This window comes from Pelobates fuscus, chromosome 1, assembly GCF_036172605.1.
Source record: "Pelobates fuscus isolate aPelFus1 chromosome 1, aPelFus1.pri, whole genome shotgun sequence".
Taxonomy (NCBI): domain Eukaryota; kingdom Metazoa; phylum Chordata; class Amphibia; order Anura; family Pelobatidae; genus Pelobates; species Pelobates fuscus.
The window spans coordinates 206,903,510-206,926,003 of NC_086317.1; the positions used below are offsets into that span (position 1 = coordinate 206,903,510).

Sequence of the window (22,494 nt, forward strand, 5' to 3'; positions counted from 1 at the left end):
TTATTATTATTGCCATTTATATAGCGCCAACAGATTCCGTAGCACTTTACAATATTATGAGAGGGGTTTTAACTATAAATAGGACAATTACAAATAAACTTACAGGAACAATAGGTTGAAGAGGACCCTGCTCAATCGAGCTTACATTCTATAGGATACACATACACAGTTCCATACTGCCAAACAGCCACAAAGAAATACACACTCCAAGACATACATCCTCACAAGAGTGCTAGAAGAAAGGAATATGATGTCACATCACTCCCTGTGTGCTGTGGGGTGGAAGGGGAGCTGTCACATGTAAGGGGCCCCACCCCCACCCCATTGCAGCATTTTAATGTAGTTCAGCTAGAAATTATATCTATTTTTAACCAACCAGACTGCATAGTGCTGCAGTGACAAGTTGGGAGACCTGCCCCATCCCTGAAAACAAGGGTCATGGCCCCTTGCACGCAGAGAACCCAATAAGCTTCAGTGCTTGTCCAGATCTCTTTCAAAGTATGCTTGCTTTTTCATCCGTCGTTACAACAGTGGGCCACTGGCTCTGCCCCATCATTACTGATTATCTCAGCCAATCCAGTGTTTCTCTATACAGAAGCAGTAGGGCAGGGGTGGGGAACCTTCGGCCCTCCAAATGTTTTGGACTACATCTCCCATAATGCTCTTACAGCCATAATGCTGGCAACGCATCAAGGTAGTTGCAGTCCAAGACATCTGGAGGGCCAAAGGTTCCCCACCCCTGCAGTAGGGGAACCTACTTTGCAAGCACAGCAATAGCATCATAGGGATGCATTACGTATCTCTGTGGGGAGCGTTCAGCATCTTCATGCTGAGCATGAGAACTCTAAATGTTGGTTCTGCAAATATTGCAGGACCATGATAGGAAGCACCTCTAATGGCTGAGTGACAGCCAGTAAAACTGTTCTTAGGGACAATTTTACACATTGCCATTTAACAGAAAAGACATTGTTTCCAAATAGGAAACTGCAAGCTTGTGGCACCAAAACCACTTCAAAAAGATATAGGGGTTCTGCTGCTTTAGTGTGTCCCTAAAAGGTTGTTATAGCGGTTCCTTTCGTGAGTCCCTAAAATGTTGTTATAGCAGTTCTGCTGCTTTGGTGAGTCCCTGAAAGGTTGTTTAAGGAAATGACTGACGTCCCTCAGTTTTATTTAATTCACGTGCCAAAATAGTGTGTTCTATCTTAAAGTCAATTAGTAAATAAAGTGTTTAGCAGTAGGTGAACAGGCCTGCAAGAAATGCCCACTGTGAAAAACCTATACAAAGAAGATTAACTGGCTACTTAGATATACTGTTTTGGAGTGTGCCAGTTAATCTTCTTATTGAATTCAGGTGTATGATTTCATAAGATGCAATTGTGTTTCAATTACAGGAACTGATACAAAACGCAAGACATTTCTGTAGACTATATGCTTTCTGCAAAACTCCTTGCTTTCTATCTGTAAAGCGAACCCTGTCATTGTGGAAGGATCTGGCAGTCAAGTTCACTATGAGAGAAAATAGCTGTATGCACAGCTACATATAAAATGATTTGTAAAATAAATAGATAAACATACACATATCCATGGCTCAGAAGCTCCATTGTGCACAGTCACATAATTCACACCTGTAGCGGGGAGAAAGAAGTTAAAATTAGAGGGCATAAAATGCCATCTGTAATATGTTTCACCCAATGTGGTTCGCTCTTAATATCTTTGAAACATAAGTATCTATGTGGCCTAGATCCTTGTTATAAATTCTTATAGGCGAGACAAGCATTTTCATATTCCTTGTTAGTTTATTGTCTGCCTTGCATGTAGAACGGATACATATAAACTGATCATTTTTACTGCTTCATCATTATGTCCCTTGAACCTCTCAATTCCAGAACACGACCCTATGTTCTAGATCTCTGCCATAGCTACAAAATAACAACAGAAAATAAGTCTTGTTATTCAATGTGATATAGGCAGAAGTGAATGTGTTAAGGGCCGTTTTTAAAAACTATGTGTGGATTGGTTTGGAGAACGAAGGACGCAGCTGGTAAAAGGATAACAAGGAGAGAAAAATGCTGATCGGGGTAAAAGCATTAGTGAAATGCAACCAAAATAAAGAGACTGCAGAAAAGGAGACTGGGTAACCAAGATGCTGCCAGAGGGAAAAAATGAGTACCTCTAGAGGGGAATAAAGAGGTATTATATGACAGAAAGGAGACAAAAATTATGTGAGAGGGATGGATGGAAATATGTGAAGAAAAAGGGGACAAGATGATTGCATAGAGAGTGAATAGCAATGGTCAAAAGGGAACAAACATGTAACGACAAAATAAATAATTTACATTTAATGAAGGAACTGGAAGGAATAGTGTGAACGTTTTACTAAATAGTTAGCTATCAAAAGGAGGTGTAATTTAAAGAGTGAATAAAGAAAGCTAATGTGAATTAGAAGAAAATGGGTTTGAAACAGAAAGAGCAATGTAAAATGGACAGGCAGAAAACATGCTTAAAAAAGACAGGATTAGAAAGTAGAGGGATGGAATGTAAGAAAGTGAGTTTGTAAAGGATGACGGGAAATGAATTACATAGGAACCTGAAAATGAGCTGAGGAGGGTAGGTGCGGAAAATTAATGACATGAGGGAAGTTTAAAAGGAAAGAAGAGGAGGGCATTGAGATGGTAAGGCGGTAACAATGATGACCGTGGATAAACAAAGATGGGAATGTAAAAGGAAGGAGAGAGATGTGGCATTTAATGTACCAGAGAAAACAAAAATTATTTAAACCAGGAGATGGTGAATAAAAAGAAAAATATTCGACTAAGCGATTGGAAGACACTTGTGTACCAACCATTACCTGGGAATTGGGGAGATATGAACAGAAAGGAGAAATATTAAAAGCTGCTGATAAAATATGCATTCTGTCTCCCTCAACATAAAATGCAAAGAGCATGCTGTGAGAAATGGAAGCATAACTATATGCAGCAACAGACCTAGAACAGATCACCAGGGAGCATGCCTAGCAATTACGCTACACTCGGTCACCCTACTGACATAGTGACCAATCAATGAAACTGCCCATCAATGATCACATAACGGCAGGTGATATATCACAAGCACACAAACTAGTTTTTATATTTAGGTGACTTGGGGAAGCTGCAGGAAGGGTTAATAAATCACAGCATGTTGGTCTGATCGCTGGCAGATGCTAATTAGTGCATTGCTGGGTAATGATATCTGAAATATTCAGCGTAAATTAGAGCGGATAGATGGCAGGAGGGGGCAAACTATGAGATAAGGGCAACTATACATTTCCCATCAACACTTTTATATAATACTGCAATGAAAAATACTTAGATTCATCTTGTTTCATCTAAGAAAGCACAATTCATAATTTCATAATTTCTTATAATTACATTTATGGATACCGCACTCTCCTGGATCCCAGGGTGCAACTGGGCCTGAGTTTGGCCGACCCTCACAATGTGATTTGCAAAAAATTAATGATGGTCCAGGCTCTCAAGTTCAAACCGCTTGACAAAGGCCCTGCAAAGGCCCTGTTGAGGACCGAAACGATGTTTTGATTCTGCCCTAATAAATCTGCCCACTGGATTGAACTTGAGTGGCTGGACCATCATTAATTTTTTGCAAATCCATAACTTCTTAGCATTAGCAATAATTACTTATGACATTGCATATTAGAGAGCTGTGTTGTATATACCACATGTCTGTAAACTAGAATGTGGCAGGTAACTGTTGATGTCTGTGTAAGAGAAGTGCGCTGTAAAAAAACAACAGTGATTGCAATTTTCACTTTGCAATCGTTCAAAAAGGGCCTACATATAACTCGAGATAATGAGGTTGAGTTCATCTTTAAACTCGTTTATTACTTGTGAGGAATCCAAAGTATGTGGCTGTCAAGGAACATCTCACTGGCAGAGACCTCTTGTTACAGTCATAAGATATGACATCATTACATCATAAGCCGGCTATTCAGGCCATGTGATCGCGAGGACCCCGCAATCACATGGGCGGGGAAGGGGGGGAATGGCGGATCGGGCAGAGGGGGTCTGCCTCAGCTCCCAAGCAGACCCCAGGATTGCGACCGCCGGCGCGGGATCGGCAGGGACTCGGTAAGTGCCCTGGGCGGCGGGGACGTTCTATGTCGCCCGTCGCCGTTTAGGACCGCCCCAAAAAGGACGGCATAGAACGCCCGCCGTCCTTAAGGGGTTAAAGAGAAAACGTCACCTTAAATTTTTTTTAATATAATAACATTTTCAGCAAGTTTTGAAAATAAACAGATTAAAAAAATAAATAAATTAGGAAAACTAACTTTTCCTAAGGAAAGGACACCACGTAGCCATGTATCAAGATCTATCGCAGTCCACGCTACTGGCTCAGAGGGCACTTCAGCCTGTTACTAAGGTGCTAATGGAGAAACAGATCATATTCCGTTGGAACTTTCCTTTCGCCCTCATGGTACAGCACCAGGGTAAAACGCAGACCATCAAATCTCCGGAGGACATGCCAAGCTTACAGAAAGCTCTAGGACTCCAGGCGGAAGATTGGATGGGACTATTTACTGTAGCACCACCACAACTTCCACAAAGACCAAGATGGCAGAGAACACCTAGTAAAAGGAGGATCAGACACCTTCAGGACACCTTCAGGACTCAATACCCCAATCACTCTTAAAAATAGAGTTACTTGAAAGACTGCACGAATAAGGACTTACACCCAGGGACGTTTTAGCCGCCAGGCAAACAAGGCATTTGCCTTGGGCGGCATTTTACAGGGGGTGGCAAAAAAAGTCGCCCCCAAATGCCCAGGGCAAACGTCTTGTTAGCCTTGCGGCTAAAACGTCCCTGGGTGTAAGTCCTTATTCGTGCAAATGCAGGCAGGCTGCTGGGCGGGCGGCGCTGGCGAGGGAGCACTTCGCTCAGCTCCCTCGCGCGCCGCAGAGTGATTCTGCGACACGCGAGGGAGCTGAGCAGAGTGCTCAGGGGAAGTGCTCCCTCGCCAGCCGCCCACCCAGCAGCCACTGGACCCCCAGGGAGAAAGAGAATCCCCCCCCCCCCTCCCCAGTAGGCTGGGGGGGTTAAATAAAAAAAAAGTTTTAATGTGAGTGTGTGTCTGTTAGTGTGTGCGTGTGTGTGTCTGTTAGTGTGTGTCTGTGTGGCAGTGAGTGAGTGTGTGTGTGTGTGTCTGCGTGTGTGTGTTTCTGTTAGCGAGTGTGTGTTTCTGTTAGCTAGTGTATGCGTATCTGTCAGTGAATGTGTGTGTATGTATTTAGAAGGCAGGGCCGGGGGAAGGGTTGGGTGGGGATGGTGCCTGAATTTTGTCCTGCCTAGGGCAGCACAAAACCAGGATACAACACTGCTTACACCCTTACCAAAACCGCTATCCAGCACTCATCGAACCGATCAGTTCCTACCATTGTTTGATTAGTATAAGTGGTTAGCATTTAAGTTCAATTTTTGTGTTCATATGTGATTAACATGTTTGTGCACAGTCAGGATACCGGTAACATGGATAATGTTTATAATGTGTTAATACAGCTGCAAAGACAACTTAAGGGGTATCCATTGTCCGGCTCAGAGTATATACTAAACACGCGTCTATACCCTGTTCATGCCAGAGGCGTAGCGTGGGAGATGCAGGGGGGGCCGGCCGCACCGGGCGCAACATCTGGGGGGGCGCAGACTGGCCCACCGGGACACCGGGAAATTTCCCGGTGGGCCGGCACACTAGCCTAGTTTGCCTAGTGTGCACCAGCCCCGGCAGCAATTACAGGGTGACCGGCAGGAGGGGAAGCGCTCCCCTCCTGCCGGTCACAGAATGTAGCGTGGCCGAGCAGGCAGACCGGGTAGAGGAGCTTCTGATCCCCTACCCGGTGGTAACAGGAAGCAGTAAGCGAGCCGAGAATGCTCCTCCCGCGAGCAGGCAGGTTGGAGCGTTGCCGTGCGTTACCATGGAAACGCTCCCACCTGCCTGCTGTTCTCGCGGGAGGAGAGCGAAGTTAGCCTGCAGCCAGAGGAGCTGCAGGCTGAACAGCACGCGCCACCACTGGACCACCAGGGATTGAATTGAAGCTGTTCCCCCTCTCCCCTGGGCCCTGACCAAAGGTAAGGGGGGAGGGGAGTAATACAAAAGTTTTTTTTTTTAATATAAATATATCAATGCTTTAACCCCCCCCCCACACACACACTACACTCTTCCCCCTCACCAACAGCACCCCCCACACACACAGAACCCCCCCACACACAGAACCCCCCACACACAGAACCCCCCCACACACACAGAACCCCCCCCACACACACAGAACCCCCCCCACACACACAGAACCCCCCACACACACAGAACCCCCACACACACACAGAACCCCCCGCCCGCACACAGAACCCCCCGTCCGCACACAGAACCCCCCCACGCACACAGAACCCCCCCACGCACACAGAACCCCCCACGCACACAGAATTCGTCCACGCACACAACGCCTTCACGCACATAGAACCCCCCCACACACAGAACTCCTACACACACACACAGAACCCCTTCACGCACACAGAGCCCCTCCACACATAAACAGAACCCCTCCACACATAAACAGCACCCCTCCACACACACAGAACCCGTCCACACACACAGAACCCCCCCCCACGCACACAGAACCCCCCACGCACACAGAACCCCTTCACGCACACAGATCCCCTTCACGCACACAGATCCCCTTCACGCACACAGATCCCCTTCACGCACACAGATCCCCTCCACGCACACAGAACCCCTCCTCGCACACAGAACCCCCCCCACGCACAAACGGCACTCTCTCCACGCACAAACGTCACTCTCTCCACGCACTATGCTAAAATCCACGGGTTAGGGGGCGCAAATTACTTGCCTTGCCCCGGGTGCTGACAACCCACGCTACGCCACTGGTTCATGCCGTCTAGGCACTATCTCAAAGACGCACATGCTACAGTAATAACCCATTAAGTAAGTCCAGAGGAGTGGCAATACTGCTGTCGTAACATCTCACACTCACCAACCCCGAAAATATAGCGGACACAAGGGGGAGATCTATTTCTCAAAGGCCATATTAATGCTACCCAGGTGACGCTAGCAAACATATATGTCCCCAACTCCAAACAAGTCTCGTTCATCAGAAGGTGCCTCAAAAAACTAGAGGACTTTGCAGAGGGAATGGTGATAGTGCGGGGAGATTGGAACATGGTTCTCAACCATTCAGAAGACAGCATGACAAAAACTAAAGATGACCCACCATAGAACCCTACTCTCTAACATACTACACACGCACCAGCTGACAGATTGCTGGCGACTCCTGCATAGACGCAGAGGAACTCACCCACAAACATGACCCCACTAGTGACTCTCTTAGACGACTGACTGCCCTGAGAATGGAACTCAGCAGCACACTAACATTGAGAGAGTATAGAGCGCTACAGCTGACGAGGAGTACTTTCTACGCCCATGGCAACAAGACGGGGAAGCTCCTCGCCAGGGCCCTTAAAACAAAACAACTGAAAGCGTTCATCTCAAAGATACAGGGAGCAGAAGGGACACCACATATGACAACAGACACCGCATTTATCGATTATTACGATAAATGCGATCAGGGTCTGTATAATCTAGATCCACCCCAATGCCCCCCTACACAAGTAAGGGATTATGTGACATCCAAATTACACAATACAATACCCATTGACATGCGGGACCAACTAGAAACACCCTTCACAGAAACTGAGCTGGCGACGGCAATTAAAACACTCCAAAAGGGAAAAGCCTGGGACCGGATGGCCTCACGGTCAGATACTTTAAAATATTTAAATCTTTCCTAAGCCTCCACCTTCTCCTAACAGTAAATGACTTGGCCCCTGGAGCCCACCTACCTCCACCGATGCTACAAGAAATCCCCAAACCAGGAAAGACCCAACAATCTGTAGCAGCTACAGACCCATATCACTAATTAACCTCAATCTAAAAATGTTCGCAAAACTTATTACCAATCTATTCAACCCCTTTTGCCAAGACTGGTCCACTCAGACCAAGCTGGGTTTGTCCCAGGGCGGAGGCCAGGGACAACACCACCAAGGTTTTAAATGTGCCACATTTGTAACAAAACCACCTACGCTTTTACTCTCGATCGACGCTGAAAAAGCATTTGACAGGGTGCACTGGTCCTGTCTATTCACCACCTTAGAGGCACTGGGGCTTGGGTCAAACATGTGCAACTGGATCCAGGTACTCTACAGCTTCAATGTCACACTCTTGACCCCATTTAAGATCAGAAACAGCACCAGGCAGGGCTGCCCGCACCCCCTCATCTTATTCATATTGGCTATGGAACCCTTTTTAAATGCAGAGCAAATACCAAATACCAAGGAGGAGAAACGAAAATATCTGCATTTGCCGATGACGTTCTCCTTACCGTCACAGAACCTAGAACCTCACTCCCCCAAATAACTGCTGAAATCCAAAACTGTATCAACATGTCCAACTTCAAAATAAACGCGGACAAATGCGAGATTTAGGGGATAGCCCTCCCGGGGAGTCTGAAAATCCACTTACAGAACACACACCAATACAAGTGGAACAACACTGGACTTACATACCTAGGTGTGTGCGTATTACAGGCTCCTTCAAAGATCTAGTTAAAATGAACCATCTACCACTCCTAGAAATTATACGTAGGGACTTAGCAAAGTCAGACTTCAAGCACTTCTCCATGATAAGCATAACGAACATTATTAAAATGATGATACTGCCCAGATTGCTTTATCTGTTCCAAACCCTACCGATTTCACTCCCACACCACATCTTTCAGTCCCTCAGGCAGGTCTTCTCCGCCTAAATATGGCGAGTCAAACCTGCGCAATTGGCATACAGCACTTTGACGAAGGACAGGCAAAGGGGGTGCCTGGGGCTACCACATATGTACAGATATTACGTGGCAGTACTCCTTACGAGAATTAGAGAATGGACAACGCGTGACGGAAAGAAATCATTTGTATGAGTTTTGCTAGAATACACTTACACACACTCCCCTGGCAAACATGCCACCTTAGCAAAATCTCACAGGTCCCCCACCCACTCATACACCACATATTAGCAAAATGGAGAACCCATAGAACAAAGTGGAAACTGGCCCCGGGCCGGTCACCACTTTTTCTGCTGGCAGCGAACCCAGACTTCAACAATGGGCAGGGAGCACGGACTCTGACACACCTGACGGGAGACAGCAATCCAACCGTAGACAAGATACTAATGACAGAATCACAGACTTTAAGAGGTCGGACAGACAAGACACATTGCTGGATATCATGAGGTTCTCACAACGTAAACATTTTCTGCAAAAAGACGTAATACCCCATGGCCAGATTAGGGATAAGACACCCTTTGAGTCACTTTGCGGGCCGGTTAAGCCTCTTGCACGCCCGCTATCCACAATTTACAAACTGCTGCAAACAGGGGCTGCAGAACCGAATATTGAGACCTTCCAACAGAAGTGGATGCAGAGTCTCCACATACAACTGACAGATGAGGAGTGGTTCACTATACTGGGAAAATGGATGAATCTCTCTACCAGTGTATCCATAAGAGAGACATTCTACAAACGGGTCACTAGGTGGTACCAAACCCCCACACAATTACACAGATTCTGGCCCACACTAAGTGACCATGGAGCATATATGGTGGTTCTGCAAACGGATTGGGCCATTTTGGGACAAAATTACACAGACCATATGAGAGATACTACCTCTGTGAAACACAATGACTCCATCTCAGGTTTTGCTGGGGTGGCCGAACGCCATCCCGAACAAACACAACCAAAAATTAGCCTTCTGCTGGAAGAAGCCAATGCCCTAATTACAGTTTACTGGCGCCAAACTCAAATCCCAACTAAGGAGCAGTGGCTCACCAGAGTGGAAAACATAATGAAATTGGAGGACTTACACTGGTCTGTGGAGGGTAAATGTACCACATACCTATATGGGAACCTTGGTTAGAACACTGGAAACAATAAATAGGCTAAACAGCTCACTCAGAGTGGAATCCTTGGGTAATTTAGCTAGATAAAGGCTATAGGACAACCCCCCCTCACCCACCCCATATTACCCCTATTCCTATTTCTGACGTGTCACTTACATCACTTACATCGACCGCTACTAGCGGTCGAGCCTTTGTGGATGGGCGGAGGGATGTGGAAAACCGGGGAAACATAATTGAAATATTCCCGGTTGGGCAAGGGAGACAGTAGGTCTGACCCCGTAGAGCAGGTCTATGGGAACAGAGAAAGCCGAGCGAATTTATACTCTCAGACTGAGTCTTCTTACCAGGTAGTGGGTGGACACACCCTCCTAAAGGTTTCAGAGGGTGGCCGACCTAACACTGGTAAAGCAATCTAGGTAGTACAAGACAAGAAATAATCTACGGGCCGGGTGCTCACTCCCCTGTCCCACTGCGAAATGGTGACTGTAATTAACTAATGTCTGATGCATATTGTTGGTGCTTCGACACAATACCGTTTAAAGAGACTGCAAAATTCTAAATTTTGAGAAAGAGGCTACGTGAAAAAAGTGGGGAGGACTAACATATTGATGGATCAAGGATTTATTTGAGTGTGTATATATATATATATATATATATATATAGATATATAATTAGTTGGATACAAATTATGAAGTAGTGTCACACAGTTTTATTTATATATATTATAGAAGGTCAAAAGCATGTGATCTGCATTTGGCTAAGATTATGCTATGACGAGTAGCAGGCATGTGTCCACCTAAAATCTGGATATTAGGAAGAGGTGAAGTTTATGTATCTTTGACATGTGTATTATAATTCACCAGATGTGTATTCTAATGATGCTATACTAGGAGTTGAACAGACTATTAGGGTATTGTGAAGTGTTTATATCTGGTGTTTGTATATTAGGAGGATGGGCCGTGTATTATTATTATTATTATTATTGCCATTTATAAAGTGCCATTTTATTCTACAGCTTTTGAACTTTACAGGGTAATAAAGTGGGATATGTAACACTAAATGACATGATTACAAAATGTTACAGGTACAATAGGTTGATTAAAACCATTCTCAAATAAGCTTACACAAGGTATGTCATGCGGTGGCGGATCCAGAGGGGGGGGAGGGGCACGGGGCAATTGCCGCCCCAAGAAACTAGTACAGTGCTCCCTCTCCAGCTCAGGCACATTGCTGGCAGCTGGCAAGGGAGGGAGGACTAGAGGGAGCTCAGCCTGCAGCTCCGCCGGGTCTCCGCTAGCTAGGTCGGAGCGTTGTAGCGGTTACCACGGCAATGCTCCAAATCTAGCGAGAGTGAACTCTAGCCGCAGGATCTGCAGACTACAGTTCACTCCCACCTGAACACCAGGGATTCTCCACCTGACCACCAGGGATTGAGAAATGTGTTGTCCCCCCTCCCCCTGAACAAAGGTAAGAAGGGAGGGGGGATATAACATTTTATCATTTTTATTTTTTTTATAATTTGTATTTTATTGAATTTTATGCACATAGGTAAAAACATTCACATCAGGGTATTGGTGTTAGGGAAAAAAAAAGTCACGTAACATAACATAACGTAATGTATGGGGCCTTGCAGGTGGGGCACTCCGTGCACACCACATCGGTGGTGTATATTAGTGTCCAGGTGGTTCTGACCCCCGGCAAGTGCTAGTGATGTTTGCTAGTCTGCGATAAGGTGGTGGTGAGTATGTGTGCGGGTCAGGGGTCAGGGCGGTGATAGGGGGTTGGGGGTCAGGGTAGTCCCAGGGGTTGGGTCTATGTTGGTGGCTCGGGTAAACACTTCTCTTCCTGACGTTCCAGTAGTCACAGTCTGCGGACTCCCAGGCTGTTGATCCTGAGGTGGGTTCTCACTTTTTCTTCCCCTGCTGTTCCCCGCTCTCTCCCATTGTTGCTGCTTGCCGGTGTGTCATTCCGAGCCATGCAGCAGCGTAGTTTCTCTGGGTCCTCGTTTGAGGTAAGTGTGAGAGTTTAGTCGCCGTGGGACACCATCAGGGTTCCGTCCACCCCCCAGCGGTATCGCACCGAGTTATCTCTCAGTTCCTTGGCTACTGGGGCCAGTTTTCTTTTTTCTACTAGTGCCGCAAAGGGGATGTCGCTGAAGAATAGGATAGTGGCACCTTCAAACTTCACGCTCCCCAACGCTCTGGAGCGTGCCATGATGGATGTTCGTACGGCTATGTCTCTGGTGACTATTACAGTATCTCTTGGGGCCGCCTCTGGTGCTGACAGTGCCTTCCTGACCCTAAACGCTGTGAGAATCATCGTGGGGTCCGCTTCTCCCTTCATGCCAATGGTGGTAATTAGCTTTTGGGTGTATGGGAGTAGTGCGTCTCCTTTGACCGCTTCAGGTATGCCCCTCAGGTGTATGTTGCGACGTCTGTGTCTGGCCTCCATGGTCGCCACAGAGCGGTGTAGCCTCTGTACCTGCTGTGTTAAGCCGTCCAGGGTATTTTCAGTGGTGTGCAGCCGAGTGTCCTGGGCCTCTCTTCTACCTCTTGGAGTTTATGTTGTATTACCCCCATATCCTGTCGTATCTCTGGGAGATCCGACTTCCAAAATTGGCGCATCTCCAGGAGCATTTGTTTAATATCCCATACACACACTCACTGACCCCCATACACACACTGCACCCCCACACACACACTGTACCCCTCACTCTCACACACTGCCCCTCTCACTCACACTGAACCTCTCACTCACACACACTACCCCATCACACACATACGGAACCACTCTCACACACACATACACTACACACTGCCCCAAACATACACACCCTGCACCTCTCACACACTACACCACTCATAGACACAAACAAACTGTATTCCTCACACACAATACATCCCACATACACACACTACACCCCTCACACACACACACACTACACCCCTCACACACACACACACACACACACTGCACCCCTCACACACATTACTGCCCCTGTCCCCTACTACAGGCCCTAACACCTACCCCAACAGACCCCAGGTAAGTTGTCAAACTGTTCTTAAACCATTTGACTACTTACTCTGGGAGGGTGCCATGACACTCCTGGCACCATAACCCCTACAGTGAGCCGCAGTGGTTTTTGTGTCTGGACTGTTTCTATAAATAACCATGTGCCCCTACCCTACAGAGATTGGGTTCTGGATCCGCCCCTGGTGTCATGTTGCCTATGTATTGAAATTGTGGCTCTGACACATATATGGAAGAAGGTAATAAGTATATGGATGTACTGTTTTGTATTAGGTGAAGCTAAAAGGTGTGCGGTTCTGATGTTTGTATTGGAGGACCACATGAAGATTTAGTCTGTGAATGAATAGAGCAAAAGGGTGCTCAAATAGACACTTCATTCATACACTCTAGCTACCTATATTTGTTGCATAGGTTATGATGCAAGAAGATCCCAATCTCCTTTCATTTTGTGTGTATCTGCACAGACAGGCAAAAATAGACTACTACTATAAGCCTCTCACTGTGTGACATCACAGAGGTAAGGTATGCACCTTCTAGCTGTATAAGTCCATAGTGGGCTGTCTCATTGACAATTCAAAGTGAAATAATTTTTTTTGTCAAAGTAGCTGAAGTGAAAGCATAGCTGACAGAGAATTTTTCTAGTTCGGCGAAACGCGTGTCGGAGCTCCTACCATAGCTGTCAAACTGCAGACTTTTTGAGTAATCGACTCTATTGGTGACCAGGCTATCAGACCCCTCGTTCTATGCAGTATCCTACTTACACGCGCTGTCCGGTGATATTCCGATTATCTTCCTACCAGATAACGGGTTGCTACTATCTACATTGCACCTACTATTTTCTCTAGCTAGTGTAGCAGATTATGCTCTGACTTAGGTGTCCTTGAAGGCACAGATTCGCCCACCTAGACTAGCAGCCTGTGCAGATACAGCAACTTTCTGCACCCATTGGATTTATTTTACAGTAACCGATACAGAGATACTTTGCACTTGCTGTTTGGATTGACATTCTGGCAAAATACTATAATTGTATCCACGGACACTGCGTTTCATTAGATTCAGATTATCTCACTACCAGATAACCGTTTTCTACTATCTACATAGTTCCGGCTATTATCTCTAGCGAGTATAGCAGATTATGCTCTTACTTAGGTGCCCTTGAAGGCACAGATTTGCTCACTTGCAGATATAGCAACTTTCTGCACCCATTGGATCTATTTTGCAGTAACTGATACAGAGATACTTTGCACTCGCTACCTAGATTGACATTCTGTACAAATACTATTATTGTATTCACAGACACAGCGTTCTATTATTTTTAGTAATTGTTCTTTTTTAGTACTAGCTAGTGCTAGAGATCGTGCACTTTGGTTAACGTGCCCCCAGGGGCTCTATTTCTAGCAATTGCACTTTTTTACTTTTACCCAGTGCTATCAGATCTTGGTCATAGATTCGTGACAGTAATAATAGGTGCATCTACAGGCACTTTGGACCTATGCACCATAACTAGCTAAACTCTGGTTAGTCTTTGGGTTCCTATTATTATGCAATTCTGGGGTACACTTTAGTGACATTATCCTTTAGCTATAGACACTAGTGATAGTATTGTGCCAATAGTTCTGTATTTTTTGGGGGGATAATTAATTTGACAGTAATTTAGAGACTTCAGGCTCTCTGCAGTAACTGACTATAGAGATACTTTGTCTCCACTTTATGAGTTCAGTAGAGTTACGGCATCTTTGTATCTCATTTGTTCATCAGCTTTCCAGCTGCCTTTTTCCTCGTGTGTAGAAAAGAAAGAAAAATCCTTAGATATATTACCACTTGTTCACTGTAAATACTGTACATATTTTTCTTATCTCTATTCTTTATTCAGCCACGTATATTCTCCTCCTCCCCCCCCCCCCCCCCCTGCTGTTTGGTTTTGATTTCTTCTTTGTGTGAGCCCATTAGAGCTAGACTTTACTCAAGCTTAACCCCTTAAGGACCAAACTTCTCTAATAAAAGGGAATCCTGACATGTCACACATGTCATGTGTCCTTAAGGGGTTAATCTACCTACTAAAAGTTGCATTTTAATTCAATTATTGGCATTTGACAGAACATTGCATCTGTTTTCTATTTACTTCTAAGGGTTACCCCCTGATTTTCTTTTCAATATCATATATGCTTCCACCACTCTCATATTGGATATACATACAGATAGGTCTGGAAATATTTTATGACACTGACACAATTTTTATAAATTTGGTTCTGTACACCACGACAATAGATTTGAAATGAAACAGAAAAGTGCATAATCTCAGCTTTCATAAAACAATATGTATGAAATGTTAAGAATTGCATCCATTTTCATACACAGATTTGTGTTCATATTTTGGGGCTCAAATGTAATTGCACAAATTACATATAAAGTGAATTTTTAAAACTTTGTCGAGAATCCTTTGCAGGCAGGGCCGCCATCAGAAATTTTGGGTCTGGGTCACAAGGTCTGGGCTCCACCCCCCCCCCTCCCTCCCTCCCGTGCCCGCCCACGCCCTACCTAGCCCGCTGACAATGATGCAGGACTGAATGTGGTGTGTATAGTGGAAGTGAATTATAATGTGTGTAATGGATGTAGTGTTTGTGTGTATTAGATACTGTTTGTGCAGTGAATGCAGAGTGTGTGTTTGTGTAGCGGATGCAGTGTGTATAGTGAACACAGAGTGTGTTTGAGTAGTGGATGTAGTGTTTGTATGTACTAGATGAAATGTGTTTAGTGGATGCAGTGTCTGTAGTGGATGTAGTGTGTGTATTAGACACAGTGTCTGTGTATAGTGAATGCAGAGTGTTTCAATTTGTGGTGGATGTAGTGTGTGTACTGTGAATACAGGATGTTTGTGTGGTGGATGCTGTACTGTGAATACAGGATGTTTGTGTGGTGGATGCTGTGTGTACAGTTAATACAGACTGTATGTTAGTGTAGTGAATGCAGAGTGTGTGTCAGTATAGTGAATCCAGAGTGTGTGTTAGTGTGTAATGAATGCAGAGTGTGTGTTAGTGTGTAATGAATGCAGAGTGTGTGTTAGTGTGTAGTGAATGCAGAGTGTGTGTTAGTGTATAGTGAATGCAGAGTGTGTCAGTGTAATGAATATAGTGTGTGTGTTAGTGCAGTGAATGCAGAGTGTGTCAGTGTAATGAATATAGTGTGTGTGTTAGTGCAGTGAATGCAGAGTGTGTGTAAATGTGTAGCGAATGCAGAGTGTGTGTTAGTGTGTAGTGGATGCAGAGTGTGTTAGTGTGTAGCGGATGCAGAGTGTGTTAGTGTGTAGTGGATGCAGAGTGTGTTAGTGTGTAGCGGATGCAGAGTGTGTTAGTGTGTAGCGGATGCAGAGTGTGTTAGTGTGTAGCGGATGCAGAGTGTGTTAATGTGTAGTGGATGCAGAGTGTGTGTCAGTGTAGTGGATGCAGTGAGTGTGTCAGTGTAGTGGATGCAGTGAGTGTGTTAATGTGCAGTGTATGCAGAGTATATGTTGTATTAGTGTATGCAGTGTGTGTATTGTATTAGTGTATGCAGTGTGTGTGTTAGTGTATGCAGTGTGTGTGTTGTGTTAGTGTATGCAGAGTGTGTGTTGTATTAGTGTATGCAGTGTGTGTGTTGTGTTAGTGTATGCAGAGTGTTGTGTTAGTGTATGCAGAGTGTGTTGAGTTAGTGTATGCAGAGCGTGTGTTGCATTAGTGTATGCAGAGTGTGTGTTGTATTAGTGTATGCAGAGTGTGTGTTGTATTAGTGTATGCAGTGTGTGTGTTGTATTAGTGTATGCAGAATGTGTGTTGTATTGTTGACTTGCATAATATTCGCTATCTATGTGTGCAGAGAGGGAAAGTGGGGCCCAGGACTGCCAGATCAGTCCGGGCCCCCCAGGACCGCCGGGCCCGTGACAACCGTCATGGTTGTCACCCCTTGATGGCGGCCCTGTTTGCAGGCATTGACTGCTTTAAGTCTGGAACGCATAGAACATTAATAAATGCTAGATTTCTTCCTCTGTGATGCTTTGCCAGGCTTTTCAGCTGCTGTTTGCTCATGGGTCTTTCTGTCTTAAGTTTTGTCTTCAGCCATTATTCCACTTACTCCTGGGTTGCTTTTACAGTTTGTTTTGGTTTATTATCCATCTGTAAAGTGAAGCATCGTCCAATCATCATTGCTGAATTTGACTGAATCTGAGCAGACAATATGTCCCTATACAGTTCAGAATTCATCCTGCTGCTTCTGTCACATCATCAAAAAACACTAGTGACCCAGTGCAACTGAAAACCATGCATGCCCATGCCATCACACTGCCTCTCCCATGTTTTACAGATGATGTGGTATGCTTTGGATCATGAGCTGTTGCAAGCCTTCTTCATAAGTTTTCTTCCCATCATTCTTGTACAGGTTGATCTTAGTTTCATCTGTCCAAAGAATGCTGTTCCAAAACAGGGCTGGCTTTTTTATTTTTTAGATGTTTTGTGAAATCTTCTTGTTATTGGAGACTCAGATAATGATATGTCTATCCCGTGAAGAGTGTTATTCACTTCGCTGGATGTTGTGAAGGGGTTTTTCTTTACCATGGTAAAGATCATACGATATTCCACTACTGTCTTTAGTGGCCGTCCAAGCCTTTTTGTGTTGCAGACCTCGCCAGTACGTTCTTTTATTCTCAGAAAGTGCAAACTGTTGCTTTGCCCACTCCTAATGTTACTGCTATCTCTCTGTTGTCCTGTTTTACTTGCATTGAGAACTTATTTGACCGCATGTTGTAGGCTCAGAGCAACAGCTTCCAAATGTGAATGCGTCAACTGGAATTAACTCCATGTTTTACCTGCTTAATTGACAAAGAAATAACAAAGGAATAGCCCACATATGTCCATAGAATGGCTTTAGAGATGACTGATAATCTAGATATGGTCCCTAAAAAGAGAGGGCTACATATTAAAGAACTGTAATTCTCCCCACTGAACAAATGACAAAAATGTGCTGATTTCAATAGAAATTGGCACTTAAATAAATTAACCTTGCTACACCCCTGACTGTCAATGAAATAACCAGTCCTGTTTGCTTAGCTCAGTATGGCTTAATTCATAGGTAGGAAATAGACCAGAGCATCTGCCTTGCAAAGACTTCTCATTGAGCTGCATTAAGAAGTCTGTGCTTGGGTAGAATGGCAGGGCTTGCAGAGGCTGCCTTTGCAAGCTATTTTAGCAATACTCTAAATGTAATAAGCATAATTTAAATGCATGTATGTTTTAATTTGGGGTTTATCTACTAAATTGTAGAGAACAGCTCCCTCGCCTCTTGCCTACAATACACACAACGATCCACCTGCCTCTAATCTTCTCTAGCCCACTGGACGCCAGAGAAAGTCGATCTACTCCAGCTCTCCCAAAGGTAGGGAGAGGCTGTATGGAATAAAATGTAATTAAAACAAATAATTTGTGAGTGTGTGTGTGTGTTTTACCTGTCAGTGTGTGTCTGTCTGCCAGTGAGTGTGTCTTTCAGTGTGTGTGTGTCTCAGTGCATGTGTATCTGTCATGGTATGGGTGTCTGTGAGTATACGTGTGTGTCTGTCAGTGTGTTTTTAAGTGAACACCTTCCGATCGCATGGGAATGTTGTTTTTACTCACACTACCCCCCCACCCCCCACCATAACCCCAGTCCCCACAATGCTGCTCTGCTGCCCCCCAATGTGTGTGTCTTTCAGTGTGTGTGTGTGCCTCAGTGTATCTGTCATGGTATGTGGGTCTGTGAGCATACTTGTGTGTCTGTCAGTGTGTGTTTTTAAGTGAACACCTTCTGATCGCAATGCATTTACCTGTAGTGGTGCTGGTGACTATAGTGTCCATTTAAGAATTTTATTTTTGTTGTTGATAATAAAGCTTTGTTTAAAAAAAACAGGCTCCTAACTTTTTTAACTTGATCTAACTCCTAGATTCAAAGCAAATTTGTCAAATCCTGGGTTAGACACATCTCCACTGCATGTTACACTGCTGCAAGCCCCATAGGAGCAGATTGATCAAATGCTTTCCGATGGGGAAGGTTGGATACATGCCCATCACTCACACATGCGCTTCATGTCTCCAGTGATCTCTAGGACAGTAATGGCGAACCTTTTAGTGCCCAAACATCAATACATACCAACTTTGTTCCCTCAACGTGCCAACATAGACTGTGTGTGTATTAAGCAGTCTGTCTGTGTGTATTCAGCAGTCTGTGTGTGTGTATTCAGCAGTCTGTGTGTGTGTATTCAGCAGTCTGCTGAATACACACATACAGTCTGCTGAATACACACAAACGGCTGAAAACACACACCGCTGGGTACACATACATAGAGACTGCCGAGTACACATACATACAGACTGCCGAGTACACACACACACACATTGCTGAATGCATACAGACTGCATGTATTCAGCAGACTATGTGTGTGTACTCAGCTGTCTGTGTATTAAGCAGACTGCTGAATACACTCACTGCTAAATATACACACAGACAGCTGAAAACACACACACACAGAATGCTGAGTACACACAGTCTGCTAAATACACACATGCAGTCTGCTAAATACACACATGCAGTCTGCTGAGTACACACTGACAGAATGCTGAGTACACACAGACTGTCTGCTTAATACACACACTGCTGAGTACACACACAGACATACATACTGACTGCTGAGTACACACACAGACTGCTGAGTACACACACAGACAGACCGCCGAGTATACACACAGACAGACCGCTGAGTACACACACAGGCAGACCGCTGAGTACACACACAGGCAGACCGCTGAGTACAAACACAGGCAGACCGCTGAGTACACACACACAGTCCGCTGAATACATACAGACTGACGAATACACACACACACACATACTGCATTGAGGGTGCAGTGTATTTGTGTGGATTGCTGTGTGTGAGGGGTTGTGTGTGTGTGTCTGAGGCGTGGTGTGTGTGTGAGGGGTGCTGTGTGTGTCTGAGGGGGGGTGCTGTGTGTGTCTGAGGGGTGCTGTGTGTGTGTGGGGGTGCTGTGTGTGTGGGGGGGTGCTGTGTGAGTGGAGGGGGCGTGCTGTGTGAGTGGAGGGGGGGTGCTGTGTGAGTGGAGGGGGTTGCTGTGTGAGTGGAGGGGGGTGCTGTGTGAGTGGGTGGGGGTGCTGCTAGGTGAGTGGGGAGGAATGCTGTGGGGTGGGGGTGCTGCAGGTAGCAATTTTTTTTATTTATTTTCATAATCATTAAACATTTTATCCCCCCTCCCTTCTTCTTACCTTTGGTAAAGGAGGGGGGGGGGGACACAGTTGGTGGTGGAAAGTAGCTGTATGTCTCCGCTCTCCTGTACTCCCGCGCAATGCTGTGTGGAGCGTTGCCATGGGAACGCGCAGCAACGCTCCCACGGCCTGCTCGCGGGAAGATCGATCTGCTTGTCAGATTCATCCCCCTGCCTCCATGTCCTCCGACACTGAAGCAAAGTAGGCGCCTGCCGTTTTGACCTATGGCCGCGTGCCCACAGAAAGGGCCAGATGTGCCACCTGTGGTACGCGTGCCATAGGTTCGCCATCATTGCTCTAGCAGAAGCTTTGGATTGGACCATGCCCAGAAGAGGCTGTGCCTCATCCATAACTATGCTGAAGGAGGAGAGCTAACCAGCGCCGGGAAAATATCAGTGCTGAAAAAAGGTGACTAAAATTATTTATTTTATTATTTTTATGGCAAGGGGAAGGCCACTATATTTAGGGACAGGGGCATTAGTGCATTAGGAATACATGCTTTAAAATAATATATTTTCCACTGGAGTGTTACTTTAAGAAGGGAGAACTTACCAACTCATTAAATTATGTAACTGAAGCTAGGAGGTGTTTCACTCATTATTAGGAAGCAGTAAATTATCTCTCTCTGGGAATACCAGACTAGTGAGTGACTACTGGTAAATCTCCTCAGATAACATTCCACAGGAATGACTGGAGAGACACAGCTACTTCCTCATGGCTCAGGTCACTTTTTAATGTATGAATGTGCTTAATTGTATGTATGTGTCATTTATGTACATATAGAAGGCATTTTGGGGTGTGTTATATTGTGCTTCGTTTGGTCCACCCCCCAGTATAATTCTGTATAATGTTGTGAAGTGTCATTATGTTACAATGGTGTGAGCAAAAAAACAAATGTATAGATTTGATACCTCAAATAATTGCACAATTAAATTGCACATCCATCCACACAGTTGTTTACTAAAGTGAGGATTCAAAGAGCATTCAAGGCAAATTTCAAACTGAAGGACAGAGTAGGCAGACTGAAACCGTAGCGGACTTTTTTCCCCAAGTTGGCTATTTTGATCTCAAATTTGAAGATCACTTAAATTCTCTGAAAGAAATCAGTTTGCTGCAGGAATCTGTTACTTGTTGGAGAGATGTAAAAATAAAGCACCAGTTTCAAATTCTCACACAGTTATATACAAAGAGTAATTCTGGGGCAAAATTTTAAAAACTGAAAAATCATTATGAAAATCAATGGGTTGTTCCTGGCGACTGAACCATGTTTAGATATGTGACACCAAATAACTATTTACACACACTCACATATATATTTGTGTTATATTTGTATATTTGTGATATGAAGTAAGATTGTTGTTAGCAAACCTGTGATAGGAAAAAGTCGGTTGAGGTGTGCTGAAACCGACGTATGTTGTAGGCCAGTAGATAAAGTGGGCCTACACTAGAAGAGTATGGTGAATAAAGGGAGTGGAGGGTGGGGCTGCAGGTTGTCAGACCAATCACGGTAGGTTAGGGAAGTCCTTTTTAAAGGTCCATAAGCCCCTCCCAAAACTTCAGGCCAATCCCTCCAATTTGTGTTCGGGGCAACATTGATTATGATATGAAGATTGTTGTTAGCAAACCTGTGATAGGAAAAAGTTGTATGCTGTAAATAAAGTGGGCAAAAAGGAATACATATGCTCAAAATACATTTATTGAGTAAAGAACATAATACAACATGGGTACATTAAGATGACATTCTAACAAATGCCGTTCGTATTTCCTGTACTGGTTGGGGTATGTATATTGTATATGCTGATGGCTTCCAGCGACCTAGAGTTTTAATGACATGTACTGGAATGTCCTGACTTAATGCCGTAGATGCGGCCCCTATCCTAAACGAGTGTTCTGAATAAAGGCTAGGGTTCATACCAAACCTTGTTAACAATAACTGTACGTATAACATTAACTTAGAGTTAGTGAGGATAGCCCCGTGAAGTGACTGTGGCAGAAGAGATGCGATATTCTGTACTATGAGGAGGTAGGAATCATAAATCTTCACCGGCACCATATATTATTCGTGGGATAGTATGGAATGTGGTCGGGTTGACCCAGTTGACTTGTTTTGGTCACGGGTAGAATCAGTATGTAATGATCTTGATGTTTAATTAGGTAGGAGCTCCAAAGGCAGCCTTGTGCATT

At 44.8% G+C, this 22,494-nt stretch overlaps 1 protein-coding gene across 3 annotated transcripts in view; it reads right to left on the minus strand.

The window, feature by feature from the left end:
- HIVEP3 (HIVEP zinc finger 3) overlaps positions 1-22,494 on the minus strand; it is a 318,984-nt gene that overhangs the window by 61,971 nt on the left and 234,519 nt on the right. For 2 of the 3 annotated variants that reach the window (XM_063453890.1, XM_063453907.1), the window contains one exon: positions 1,576-1,625. The exons of the other annotated variant lie outside the window; for it this stretch is intronic. The gene's annotated coding sequence lies outside the window, so the exon portion shown is untranslated. The remainder of the gene's footprint in view (positions 1-1,575; positions 1,626-22,494) is intronic. 3 annotated transcript variants of the gene reach the window in all.